The sequence below is a fragment of the Malania oleifera genome, chromosome 4 (assembly GCF_029873635.1).
Source record: "Malania oleifera isolate guangnan ecotype guangnan chromosome 4, ASM2987363v1, whole genome shotgun sequence".
Taxonomy (NCBI): domain Eukaryota; kingdom Viridiplantae; phylum Streptophyta; class Magnoliopsida; order Santalales; family Ximeniaceae; genus Malania; species Malania oleifera.
The window spans coordinates 38923059-38935447 of NC_080420.1; the positions used below are offsets into that span (position 1 = coordinate 38923059).

At 38.9% G+C, this 12389-nt stretch overlaps 2 long non-coding RNA genes across 2 annotated transcripts; one reads left to right on the forward strand and one right to left on the reverse strand.

Moving 5' to 3' along the window:
• Positions 1-636: 636 nt before the first annotated feature.
• On the reverse strand, positions 637-6975 carry LOC131153280 (uncharacterized). The gene is made up of 2 exons (XR_009136210.1): positions 6608-6975; positions 637-1570 (listed from the first exon to the last, which is right to left on the reverse strand). It is a non-coding gene; the product is annotated as an uncharacterized LOC131153280 (long non-coding RNA).
• Positions 6749-7585, forward strand: LOC131153279 (uncharacterized). The gene is made up of 2 exons (XR_009136209.1): positions 6749-7093; positions 7178-7585. It is a non-coding gene; the product is annotated as an uncharacterized LOC131153279 (long non-coding RNA).
• Positions 7586-12389: the final 4804 nt, after the last annotated feature.

Sequence of the window (12389 nt, forward strand, 5' to 3'; positions counted from 1 at the left end):
TGACTTATTTGTTTAATTTGTTAAGCACTCAATAACTTAGTTTCTTTATTTAATCCTTAACCATACAAACATCCAATCATTCAACCAAACCAATCAACTATAATTAGAAAGCAAACAACCAAGACAATACATAGTACTTATGTAATATAAAAACTCAAAATGGTTGTTTGTTGATATTAGCTAAATTTGAACCAAACCCTGTAGTGAATGAGAATTTATGCTTGCTAATGTAAAGCCCTGTATAAATGAATCTAATCACTCTTTCTAAATATTTAGAATTCAAATAAACTCTTGGTAAATTTATCTTTGGGATGTTAACCAAGTAACGTACTCCCGTATGGTTTCCGCAAGATATGGTATAACCAATATACTCCCTTTCGGTTTCCGCAACCCAAATCAAAATTGGACTTTAAGTTTACTTGATTTCCAAATATACGTAGTATGTATAATTTAGATATTTAAAACATCCACGCAGTTGTATATGAACTGAAAATAAAAAATAGAGAAAGAGAGAGTGAGATGGGGATTTTTACGAGGTTCGGCTTATACCCAGCCTACATCCTCGCCTTTGGCAAACCACCAAAGGATTACTAAACTTTTTCCTTTAAAGGGCGGAACAAACCTTTACAACACTCCTTGGGTAAGGCTAGAGCCCGCCTTTCTAAGCAATATTTCCTTGTTTAGCCAACGATCCAAACAATCCTTAGAATCGTCAATCTACAAGAAATTAATCAAATAGATGCGTACAAATAATGCTCACACAAAGAGCTGATTAGTACACTTTAGAAACTAATATACTTCAAATTCAAAATATCAAAAGAATGAAGTAAGAAGCTCTATGTAAATATCACCGGATTACTTCTCTTTGATAAGGATCAAGAACAAAAATAGGATGCTTCAGAGAAGTTGTAAAAGCTTAGAGATTTCTCAAAAATTTTGCAGCAATTCAGAGCTTTTAAAACAAATAGCAAGAGACTTTGAGTGAAAGATAACTTGAAGGAATTTTCAATGCTTGGTTAATTTGTTTTTCATAAACCATGTATATATAGGCCTAAAAAACACTTTCATTCGTGCTCCCCAAGTTTACTTGGAGTGCCCCCAAAGTTTTCAAAAATATTAGGGTGCAAGTCAATTAGATTTGAAAAAGAGAAGTTTAAAAAATCTACCCGTTGCTGTACTTCGGTTGCCTGAAGTGCAACCTTAGTAGCCTGACGGTATAAAAATACTTTCCTACTTTCTTTTTCAAAGATATTTAGTTTCTTTGCTTTCTTACTTTTGAAAAACATTTTCCAGGATATTGAAATAAAATCTTTAAGTCCATATTTATCCCCTAATGAGCTTCATTTCATTCATAATGACATTTTTAACTTTGAAGTACTTACATGAAGATTTCCTAAAAATATGAACATTTCTTGTTCTTTGAAACTTCATGATCATCTTGAAGCTTTAGGTTCATTTCATCTTCAGATGTCTTCGTGCTTCCCAGTTTGATTACTTCTTGACACACCATACATCTTTAAGCTTGATAGTGATCTTTCGAAGCTTTATTGAGTTTGACTTTTTCAGATTCCTGAAAACATCATTACTTGAACACATAATGTCATTAACCTTATTCATCATTTGTTATCATCAAAACAAGAGGTGAAAGCCTTATTAGGCTAACAAATTTCATAGAAAAATTTTCTTAATCAAGTCACTAATTAATTCTTAATCTTTGCAAATGGAAGCATATATATAGCCTTCACCCAAAAAGTAACCGTTGGGACACAGGGGATAATTAAATTTTTTTTAAAAAACATTTTACCCTTAATTAACTAGAGTTACCACAGTTAAAAATTTGGCAACTCGAGAGTTTCAGTCGCCCGGACCTCAGGGTCGATCGCCCAAACACTAACAACTAGAAAAGTTGAATTTTCAACTTTGGGTACTTGAGGACAGGTTTGGGTGGCTGAAACAAGGTGATTTTCCAAACGCTCAAGGTTCGGTCACTCGGTTCATAGTTTGGTCTACTGAATGTCTCATTTCGGTCGCCCAAGGTATATTTTAATGTAAGGTTCGGGCGCCTAAGGAAGGTGAAAACGTCAGTATTCATGGTTCGGTCAACCGTGAAAGTTTAGTTCAATTTCAGTTTGGTCGCCCGAGCCAAGTCAACTATTTTGACTTTTCACGCATTCCGTCGACCGAGGCATTTTCAACACACAAGGTTCGGTCACCCGAAGTCCTTTCAAGCTTAAGAAATGAGTCATGTTTTTAAGTATTGTTTTCACCTGTTTGCATAATTATAATTTTTAAGATTGAGAGGATTTATCAAAGTGATGTGTAGGGACCTAAGGTCGATTTAAGGTCTTTAAGCATATAATCCCTATCATGCATACAAATGTATTATTACAAGCCATATTAAATATTATAGACCCAAAAGAATAAATGCAAACATAATAAAGAAAGAAGTCTTTAATCTTTTGTTACTTCAGATGCCATATATGAATATGCCAGGAGTATATGCTCTTTAAGGTCTTTCTGGCATCCAATTCACTTTCATGTGTGTGTTCTGAAAGATTAACCTATTCAAGTACTTAGGCACACACATTATTAACATATGGTTTGTCATTATCAAGACTAGGGATCAGACTCAAAAAGTCAACAATCACCCCCTTTTTTATGATGACAAACGCTTCAGAGCAAAATGGATTAAGCCTGAAAAATCTCCTCCTAAGAATATGCATAATATAAAGATAAGTAGTAAAGCTCAAGCATATCCAAGACGAAGACACTTCAAATGAATTATGCATTTAGTTTTTGCGTTTAAAGCACACTTAAACTTAGACCATTCAAATTATGAGTATGAAAGATATGCAACACTTTGCTCAAACAAGCTCAAACATATCCAAGACAGAAGACATTTGAAAATAATTATGCATTTAGTTTTTGCTTTTAAACCACACTTAAGCTCAAACCATTCAAATTATGAGTATGAAAGATATGCAACACTTTGCTCAAACAAGCTCAAACATATCCAAGACAGAAGACATTTGAAAATAATTATGCATTTAGTTTTTGCTTTTAAACCACACTTAAGCTCAAACCATTCAAATTATGAGTATGAAAGATATGCAACATTTTGCTCAAACAATTCTCCCCCTTTTGGCATCAGCAAAAGGGTTAAGCTAGGAAAAAAAGAAACTTTGGGCATTTAAAATTTCTTAGCTTAAAAAATATTTTATTTTCATGACACAAAAATATAAAATGAAATGGCATATGTTAGGAATCATTTAAGCACACATACAAGAAACAAAATATGTCTATTGTAATGTCATTTCTTGCCAAGAAAAATATAAAAAAATATATGAATATATATATATATATATATATGTGCATATATATATATATATATATATCCCCCTTTTGATATTATCATGAAGTACTAGGGGTGTATTTGCTGAAAAAAAAAACTTTAAAGATAATGTAAGCACTATTTTTCTAGTATTTCATTTAAGTACAGTGTCGTGACGTCTCGGATTCGGCCAGAGAAAACCACTCTTTGGCTAAAATGGGGTGCGGATGCGAACTGGGAAAAAATGGATGTGTGATTTTGAAAAATATTTTCATGGAAAAATAATGTGTGATGGAGTCGCCACTAACATTTTGAAGTGCGGTTAGAATACTTGATTGCTACCCCGTTAAGGGTAGAATCGGTCTACATCACCAGAGTTAGGCTCGGGAGTACGATTATGCGAGGGGAAGGTATTAGCACCCCCTACGCGCCCGTTCTTACGAACGGTACTAGATTAATTAAAAATTATCCCCACAATAAATCTAATAAGCCTATCAAAACTACTCCCTTTCAAAAATCAAAAGAACAAAAATACTATATAGGTATTCCCTCAGAACCAGGGCAATCCAATACTCCGAAGAGTCCATGCTCTTTGGTGCAATCATCGGGAAGGAAAATAAAGAAAATAGAGTACCAAATACGCTCCTAAGGATTTTAAAATCTGTAGGTTTTTCTAAGTAGGAAAATATTATTCCGGGAGGTTTTTTGAAGTTTGTTTGGGATGAAAATGATTTTATGGGCTTAAAACATTTTTTGTGATTCTTTTAAGTGTGAAAACATTTTTTTGTTATTTTTGGTGATTTTTCAATATTTTTTCGGAACTTCGAAATAACAGAATTAAAAAACACGAAAATCAAAGTATGAAAATAATTTTTGGATTTTCTGAGAATTTTGTGGGTTTTTGTGAACTTTTTGGATGTCTAAATAATAATATACAAGTAAAATGGAGAAAATTGGCGTAAACTGGTTTCGGGAATGATGAATCAGTCAAACGTTGACCGGTCCGGGGGAAAAACCAGTATAAGGTCTTGGTCGAGACCCTGAGTCAACACGCGTTGCCTCACACGTGGGTTGTGTATGTTTAGGTGTATGTCAGAGTGCATGAATAACACATGATGCATGTGAAGGTGTGATCAAGTATGAGCGTGTGTGAATGCACGAGTCCATGCGTGTGTGAGAGTGTGAAAAATGGGTAGAATTATCTTACAATATATTTTTTTTAGGTCCGAGTTAGGAGCAGCGGGAAGGTTTTGTTTGCCAATCAGGGAGGTGCATAGGTGGGCGTTCAACCACATTGCTTGATTTGGATCATTCAGAGGTCCGCGCAGATCTAACGGCCTAAGGAAGCCTTGTGGCACGCTATGTGTCAATTGGTGAGTCGCGAAAGTTGGACATGTCACGATCGCAATTGTGAGCTGATCTTAGCCATCTAGAATCGTCTAGATCGGATGGTAAATAACCTTACCCTCTAGGATCGATGACGTGGCGTCATCAGGAACGTCCCCCCATGGAAACAGATCCTACGACAGGCAGGCGGTCGTACAGGAGCACTAAAGACATTGATGAGGGAGGGGAGTGAGGACGCCATGTGTCACTATGCGGAAGCCGCATGTAGACACTCTTGATGCCTTCTAACTCGGCTCGATTGTGGCCATTGGTGTTGAACAACTGAGATGAATGGGGTTGACAAGAGCATTCAATGCCATAGGACGTACTCGCCACGTGTCGGGGTCCGAGAGGGGTCTTCAGGGAATCTTTAGCAGGAAGCATTTCGAGTTGTTGATGGAGCAATTAGATCCGATGGCCTCATGGGGAGGAACTACGTGGCCATGATCTGAGTCGTAGATGGAAGACTTACATCCAATAGTCCCGGAGGGACCTAGCTCGCACCTTGATCGTATAGGGGAATGACATGCCACGTGTCTTAATCCTGTGAACCCCAGGGTTAAGATACTTAAGCTAGAAATTTTATCCTTTGTCCATTTCAGTTCTTTATTTTCCTGAATACCCCCTCTCTCTCTTCTTTTTTGCCTATCTTTGTGAACCAAACCTCTCTTCCAAAGACTTCACCTTCTTTGAGGCCTCAGCTTCTTCTAAAACTTCAAACGTGGTCTCAGTTCTCTCGGCTCCAAACCACTGTTACCAGAGTGTGTTCTTAGGGATTGAGATCGGTTCAAAGTTCTAGGGAGGGACCTTTTCAAGCACTCGAAGCTGGCTTGAAAAAGATAAATTCCCTTTTGCATTTTCTTTGTTATTGTTTCTTTTTTTTTTTTTTTTTGTGAAAAATACTGGTGATGTGTGTGATGTGTACTGCGTTGATCTGTGTGTTGATGATGAGGTGGGTTGCTACTAGTTAAGGTATCGGATTCGAGGCCTCTAATTTGTTATCTGGTTGCAGGGTTGGTGTTGAAGGCGAGTGAACTCGTCTTCGACTCAATGGTTTGTGGTGAGTCCAACCAAGGTTGACTCGCATGAGTCAACCCGGCTGGGTTATGTGAGCTTGGATTAACCCAAACGAGTTGGACACGTGTGGTTAGGCACACACGGGTGTTATGTTAGCTCGAGTGGTCTCGGGGTGATGGGCCTTCAGGTTATTTTAAAAAGGGGCCAAGGTATTTTATTTGTCTAAATGGGCTTGGGGGTTATTTTAAAAACGGGCCAGGGAATTTTATTTGGCCAAATGGGCCTCGGGGTTATTTTGAAAATGGGTCGGGGTATTTTATTTGGCTAAATGGGCCTAGGGGTTATTTTGAAAACGGGCCAAGGTATTTTATTTAGCTAAATAGGCATGGGGGTTATTTTAAAAACAGGCTGGGGTATTTTAAGATTAGAAAACAGGGGTTTGGGGGTTATTTTGAAAAAGGGTCGGGGTATTTTATTTGGCTAAATGCGCTTGGTTTTTTTTTTTAAAAACGGGCCAAGGTATTTTAAGATTAAAAAATAGGGGTTCAGGGGAGTGCCTTGAACCTGAACCCGAATTCGGGTTGTGAGGGGGAGTTATGTTGTCGAGTTCGGGTCCGAGTTTGGTGAAATGGGTTCAGAGTCTGAAACCAAGTTTGAAAACTTGAATGAGAATTGTTGGGGGGTATATGTAGTTCAGTACACACCCAACGAGGCATTGTGAGACTCTAGGAGAGAGCCTTGGGGATTTTACCTTATGCTCAGTTGGGCATCATGTTCGAGTATGAACCTGGATACATGAGGAGGATCACACCTGCACTTAATTGACACAATTTATGAATCGAACAAACCAACAGTGAATGATCTGTATTTTACCTGTCCTTCGCACTCCTCCTTTTTCCCTTCCGGACTTCGGATGTGTTTGGTTTGAGTGTCTGGCTCCGCGTAACTAGTCCTGCAGCTCCTGTGTCTCTGAATTGCAATGATTTAGAATTCCTCCTTTTGACACTATATAGTGTTGTTCCCTTATTTGTTACTTACTTAGCAGAACCTTCCTCTCTCTACTTTTGATTCACTCTCTGTTTACGGCAGAACCTCTATGCTCTTAATTGCTTTCTCCATTTTCGTAGAGTACTTTTGTGCCCTCTCTTTTAAAACTAGTAGAACCTCCCCTCCTTTTCTGAATTTCTCCTCACTTCTCTCAATTTTTACAAGGCTTCTCCACTCTCCTTTTTTGGGATCCCCTGCTATAGTGCTGGTATTCCCTATTTATAGGGAGTCTGGGGGGGGGGGGTGCTTTTGGCGCCAATTCACTAATCCTCTAACCAATTTCCCCATAACGGAAGGAATATTACTTTCTAGGTGTCCACCTCTCCTGGCACGCGTAAGTGTTCATTTCTTTCCTTTTTGGAATTTTCCTAACCAACTGATTCCTTTGGTGCGTAGGTGGCTCTTGCCAGGTGTCCTACTGAGACTTCAGGAATGGAGGGCATTTTGAGTGCACTTCCACATGCCCTCCGAGGATAGGAGGGTTTGGTAACTTTATTTTTTTGTTTTTGCATTTTCTTTCTCTAATACCACTGATTATTATTCTTTCTTTTCCATGCAGGTGGATTGGATGATCCAGTTGGCGGTTGGAGAGTGGGGCATTTTCATTTTTTGTACTTTTATTCATTTTTTTTTTTGTAATTTTTTTGTACCCCTGGTTTTCCTGCAACTATTATGTGCAACCCCCTTTATTTTGTACTTCTCCCTTTTCCTATGTAACTTTTTATTGTTTGCCCATGTATGTACCTCAATGAGGGCACCTGCCCATCCTAATGTATGATTTCACATTTTAATTTTGACCTGATATTGTTGATCTTTGGAATTTTAAAAGACCCTGGTTATTAAAGCATGACCTTAAAACAAATCTCCAGTTTTAAAATCAAATGACTCACTTGATTAAAAATCTAACTAAAAAGTTAGGAAAAGTCAGTTTCACAAATTGAACATTTAAAATTTGACCTTCAATAAAATTTGAAATTTAATTCCAGGTTTAAATTAAAAGGACTCTCGATGAAATTTTAGACGAAATTAAAGGAATGAAAATTTTCTATGACACCGAGACTCGACTTAGAGAACTTAGTACTTTTCAAAAGGGTGGGGTTCCAAACTATGGGGATTCAAAGTTTATGAAAAGTCCTCTTTAAAATCGTAGTAAAAAGGATGTAACAGACCTTTAAATTCGAAAAGGATTTAAAGCTTGAAACCGATCGGGACTGTAATTTGACTTAAAATCAGCTTTATTTCACCAGGTCTTTTCAGAAAGGCTTGGTAAAAATTAAGGTGTCTAGAACTGCCCCTTGATATAGACACTGTTGCTTAAGAATAACAGCGGAGATTGCTCCTTTGTTATCTTCAGGTAACATGGCTATAAAGATAGAAGACGCCAATTTTTACCAAGCCAACACGAATTGATCATCAGGGGTTTTTTTTTTTTTTAAGACTATGGTGGGATGACAAGTTTCGGAATATTCAATCCGAACTTGCACATTCAGGAGGATAACGTGGCTCAGAATATTCAAAACGAGCTTGTGAATCACAAGAGGGTAACGGGCCTTGGATTATTCAATCCGGGTTTGCGCGCCTCAGGGGAGGATGACGTGCCTCGAAATATTCAATCCGGGCTTGTGCATCACAAGAGGGTAACGGGCCTCAAAATATTCAATCCAAGCTTGCGCGCCTCAGGGGAGGATAACTTGCCTCGGAATATTCAATCTGGGCTTATGCATCACAAGAGGGTAACAAGCCTTAGAATATTCAATCCAGGCTTGCGCGCCTTAGGGAAGGATGGTATGCCTCGGAATATTCAATCTAGGCTTGTGCATTACAAGAGGGTAACGGGTCTCGAAATGTTCAATCCGGGCTTGTGCGCCTCAGGGGAGGATGACGCGCCTCGGAATATTCAATTCGGGCTTGTGCATCACAAGAGGGTAACAGGCCTCAGAATATTCAATTTGGGCTTGTATGCCTCAGGGGAGGATGACGTGCCTCGGAATATTCAATATGGGCTTGTGCATCACAAGAGGATAATGGGTCTCGGAATATTCGATCCTAGCTTGCGCGCCTCAAGGGAAGATGACATGCCTCGGAATATTCAATCTGAGCTTACGTATCAAAGAGGGTATCCTGGGCCACACCATGAGTGAGGAATGATCGTCCAGGCATAGGCTACTCCGAGGTTTCAATTCTTTGGAAAAATGTCTTTTTGGGTTTGAAGCATAGTTGTCCCGCTGGGGATGATCGACCGGGATTGAAATCCCGAGATCCTTCGAAAAATGTCCTCAAATGTAGGGCTCTAAGTTACTCTACTGAGAATGATCAATTGGGAGCTAAATCCCGAGATCTCTTGGGGCCACGAACATTCAAGTGCGGGGTTCTAAATCCCGAAAAAGTTGCTTTATTGGGGATGATCAATTGGGAGCCAAATACCAAGATTATTTAAGTATTTTTGATTTCCCGATTTGAAACTCAAAAACCAATGCCTCAATTGATTCCTAGGGGTCTGCTACCATAGTCTCCATGTATGTCATTCTATGTTTGGGGTCGGTTGCCCCAGTTTCAGGTTTTTTTGAAGACCAAGATGGTTCAGTCAGGGACACCAAAAGATTATTCAAAAGCCTACTCCAAAAAATAAGTATGGATGAAATGCTTTTTGTGGCTATATGTATGCATGTTACTAAATTGTAATGCTTGAATGCAGGGGCATGTTGTTATATGTGCATGATGCCTATTACATGATATGTTTGTATGCCACTACCTTAATGCAAATGCCTTTCCTTAAATGCATGAAATGCATGAGGATGCATGGCCTTTCTTCTCCCAATGCGACTATGGTTTATAACTCAATCCTGGATCTTGGCCACACTTTCAAGTTCCAGTATGATATGAAGGTACTTGACTGCACTCTAACGGAACTCAAAAATTGCCCTAGTTTCATTCATCGACCACTAATCTTTGCTATGTGCTCAATTTGCATTCTGACGGGAAAACGCTTGAATTGGATCCAATGGGACTGCCCCAGTTTCATTCATCGGCCATCGATCTTTGCTATGTGCTCAATTCACATTCTGACGGGAAAACGCTTGAATTGGATCCAATGGGAGTGCCCCAGTTTCATTTATTGGCCACCGATTTTCATTGTGTTTGAGATTCCAAAAGGGTCCCAAAATCCATCCCAGTGTGCCTAGGCCATTTTTCAATTTCAATAGGTGCTCAAAATCTGCCCCAGTGACTGGCTATCAGTACCTACTTCAAGACTTGGAAGATACTCAAAATCTTCCCTAGTGTCTGGTTGTCAGTACTTTCTTCAAGACCTAGAAGATACTCAAAATCTGCCCTAGTGTCTAGCTGTCAGTACTTTCCAGAAGATACTCGAAATCTGCTCTAGCGTCTGGCCGTCGGTACTTTCCAGAAGGTACTTGAAGTCTGCCCAGTGTTTGGCTGTCGTACTTTTTGTGATCTTCAGAACTTAGAGAGTGTTCAAAACCTATCCCGGTATTTGGCCGCCAATGCTTCCAGTGATTTTCAAAGCTTGAAAGAGTACTCAGAATTTGACCCAATATTCCTTCATTATTAATGCTTGACATGCTTCAGGTTCCCTATTAGTGCTTGAACACTCTCCTGGTGTATTGGGCTCCTAACTAATAAATAGGGGACTCCTAATAACGAGAATGATTATGCATTTGTGCCATTAATGTGCTGAATCAAGATGTCAAGTTATGCAAAATAGTTGCTTTGCTACATTCGAAATTCATTCCAAGAAAAGGATAAATTTCACACCAGCGTTCCCTGTCCTTATGGTATCGACATTAATTTATGAAACCTAACTCTCCTTTCCTTACAGCAACTACCCCTGTTTTAATTAGAAGGAGACCAACCCCTTCTTGATGCTATAAGGTTGAATGATATTCTTAATTCCTTTGTTTGCTCACGGTTCATTTGGTGCTTTGCTCATGTTTCGATCTCTGGATGGTCTTTAAGACTCGGGACGAAACTTAGGCTTAGGGATTTAGGTTTTCAAAAGAAAATGGAAACTAAGGCTCGAACATTTTATCCCCCAAATGATATCTTTTGTCCCAGTTGGTGGTGAGGAGCTCCTTTTTTGCAAGAATTTGACCAAACTTATTTATTTGAACAAGCTGCCTACGTACCTTTTCAGGATCAGATCATTATGTAGTTCAGACTCAACATTGAGTTTGGAAAAACTTTTGAGACAACAATGTATGCCAATCTAGTCAAGTCTTTTATTTGGACTGTAATGTAGGCTTAGGGTAGTGGTTAGAAAAGAAAAGGGTACAATATGGCTCAAATTTTGCTGATATGAAAAGGGTAATTTTCGGTCAAACATCACATCTTAAGCGTGTCTCTTTTATTTTCCTCTTCTCTTTTTCATTTTTCTGCATTTTCTTCCTTTTGCTTCCCCTTTCATGAAGGATTCTTTAGCTCCAATTCAGATGGAACTCTATTTGGGGATTAATTCTCTTTTGAAACTGCCCTAGTGTAGGGTGTGATCATTTGATGGGTTATTCAAGAATTGAAATAATTTTTTTTTTTTTTAGGCTCAAAGGGGCTTACAATGGGTTTCTTCAGTCTTTCTTTTAGGTAGCGGAAAAGATGGCTTGCCATCACTTCAGTAACCAATTGTTGCCTCGTATGATTTTCCAAACCCTCGAAAACCCTGACCCGATTTGATTTTTGGAAATGACTTTTTGAAGAAAATGATTTGATTTTTGAAGTTCAAAGAGGTTCACCAAATGATTCAAAGACATTGGGTTCTTTAAAGGAAAACTGGTGGTCCAAAGATGGCCATCCGTCATTCATTTGAAGCCATGAACAAAGAGAGAACACATGAAATGACACTGTAATCCTTTTATTAATTTCTTTTGAAGATGTACACAACCATTAGGCATAATACTTTTTTACAACATCAGAATTAACGGGATGTAAAAGGTCGGTCTCGTCCATGTCTGCCAACAGTAAGGCACCTCTTGAGAATGCCTTTTTCGCCACGTAAGGCCCTTCATAGTTTGGTGTCCACTTGTCGCGAGGGTCCATATGGATCGGTAAAATCTTCTTCAATACCAAGTCCCCCTCCTAGGAACTGCCGGGGCCGCACTTTTCGGTTGAACGCTCTTATCATCTTTCTTTGTTATAATTGTCTATGGGCTATAGAGGCCTTCCTTTTTTCCTCAATCAAGTTTAATTGGTCATACCGGGATTGTATCCATTCTGCCTGAGCCAATTCCACTTCTTTCAGAACTCTCAGAGACGATATTTCAACTTCTACTGGGACCACTGCCTCCGTCCCGTACACCAAAGAGAAAGGAGTAGCACATGTGGAGGTTTTGGCTGTAGTCCTATAAGCCATCAGAGCGAAAGGAAGCTTGTCATGCCAGTATCTGTAGGTTTCTATTATTTTTTTCAAGATGTTCTTAATGTTCTTGTTGGCCGCTTCCCCTTCCCCATTCATTTGTGGCCTATACGGAGCTGAATTGTGGTGTCTGACTTTAAACTAACTGCATAGCTTCATTATTACTGCGTTATTCAACTTCTTGGCATTATCCATAATTATTCTTTCCGGAGTTTCTTACTAGCAGATCAACTCTCTTTTAAT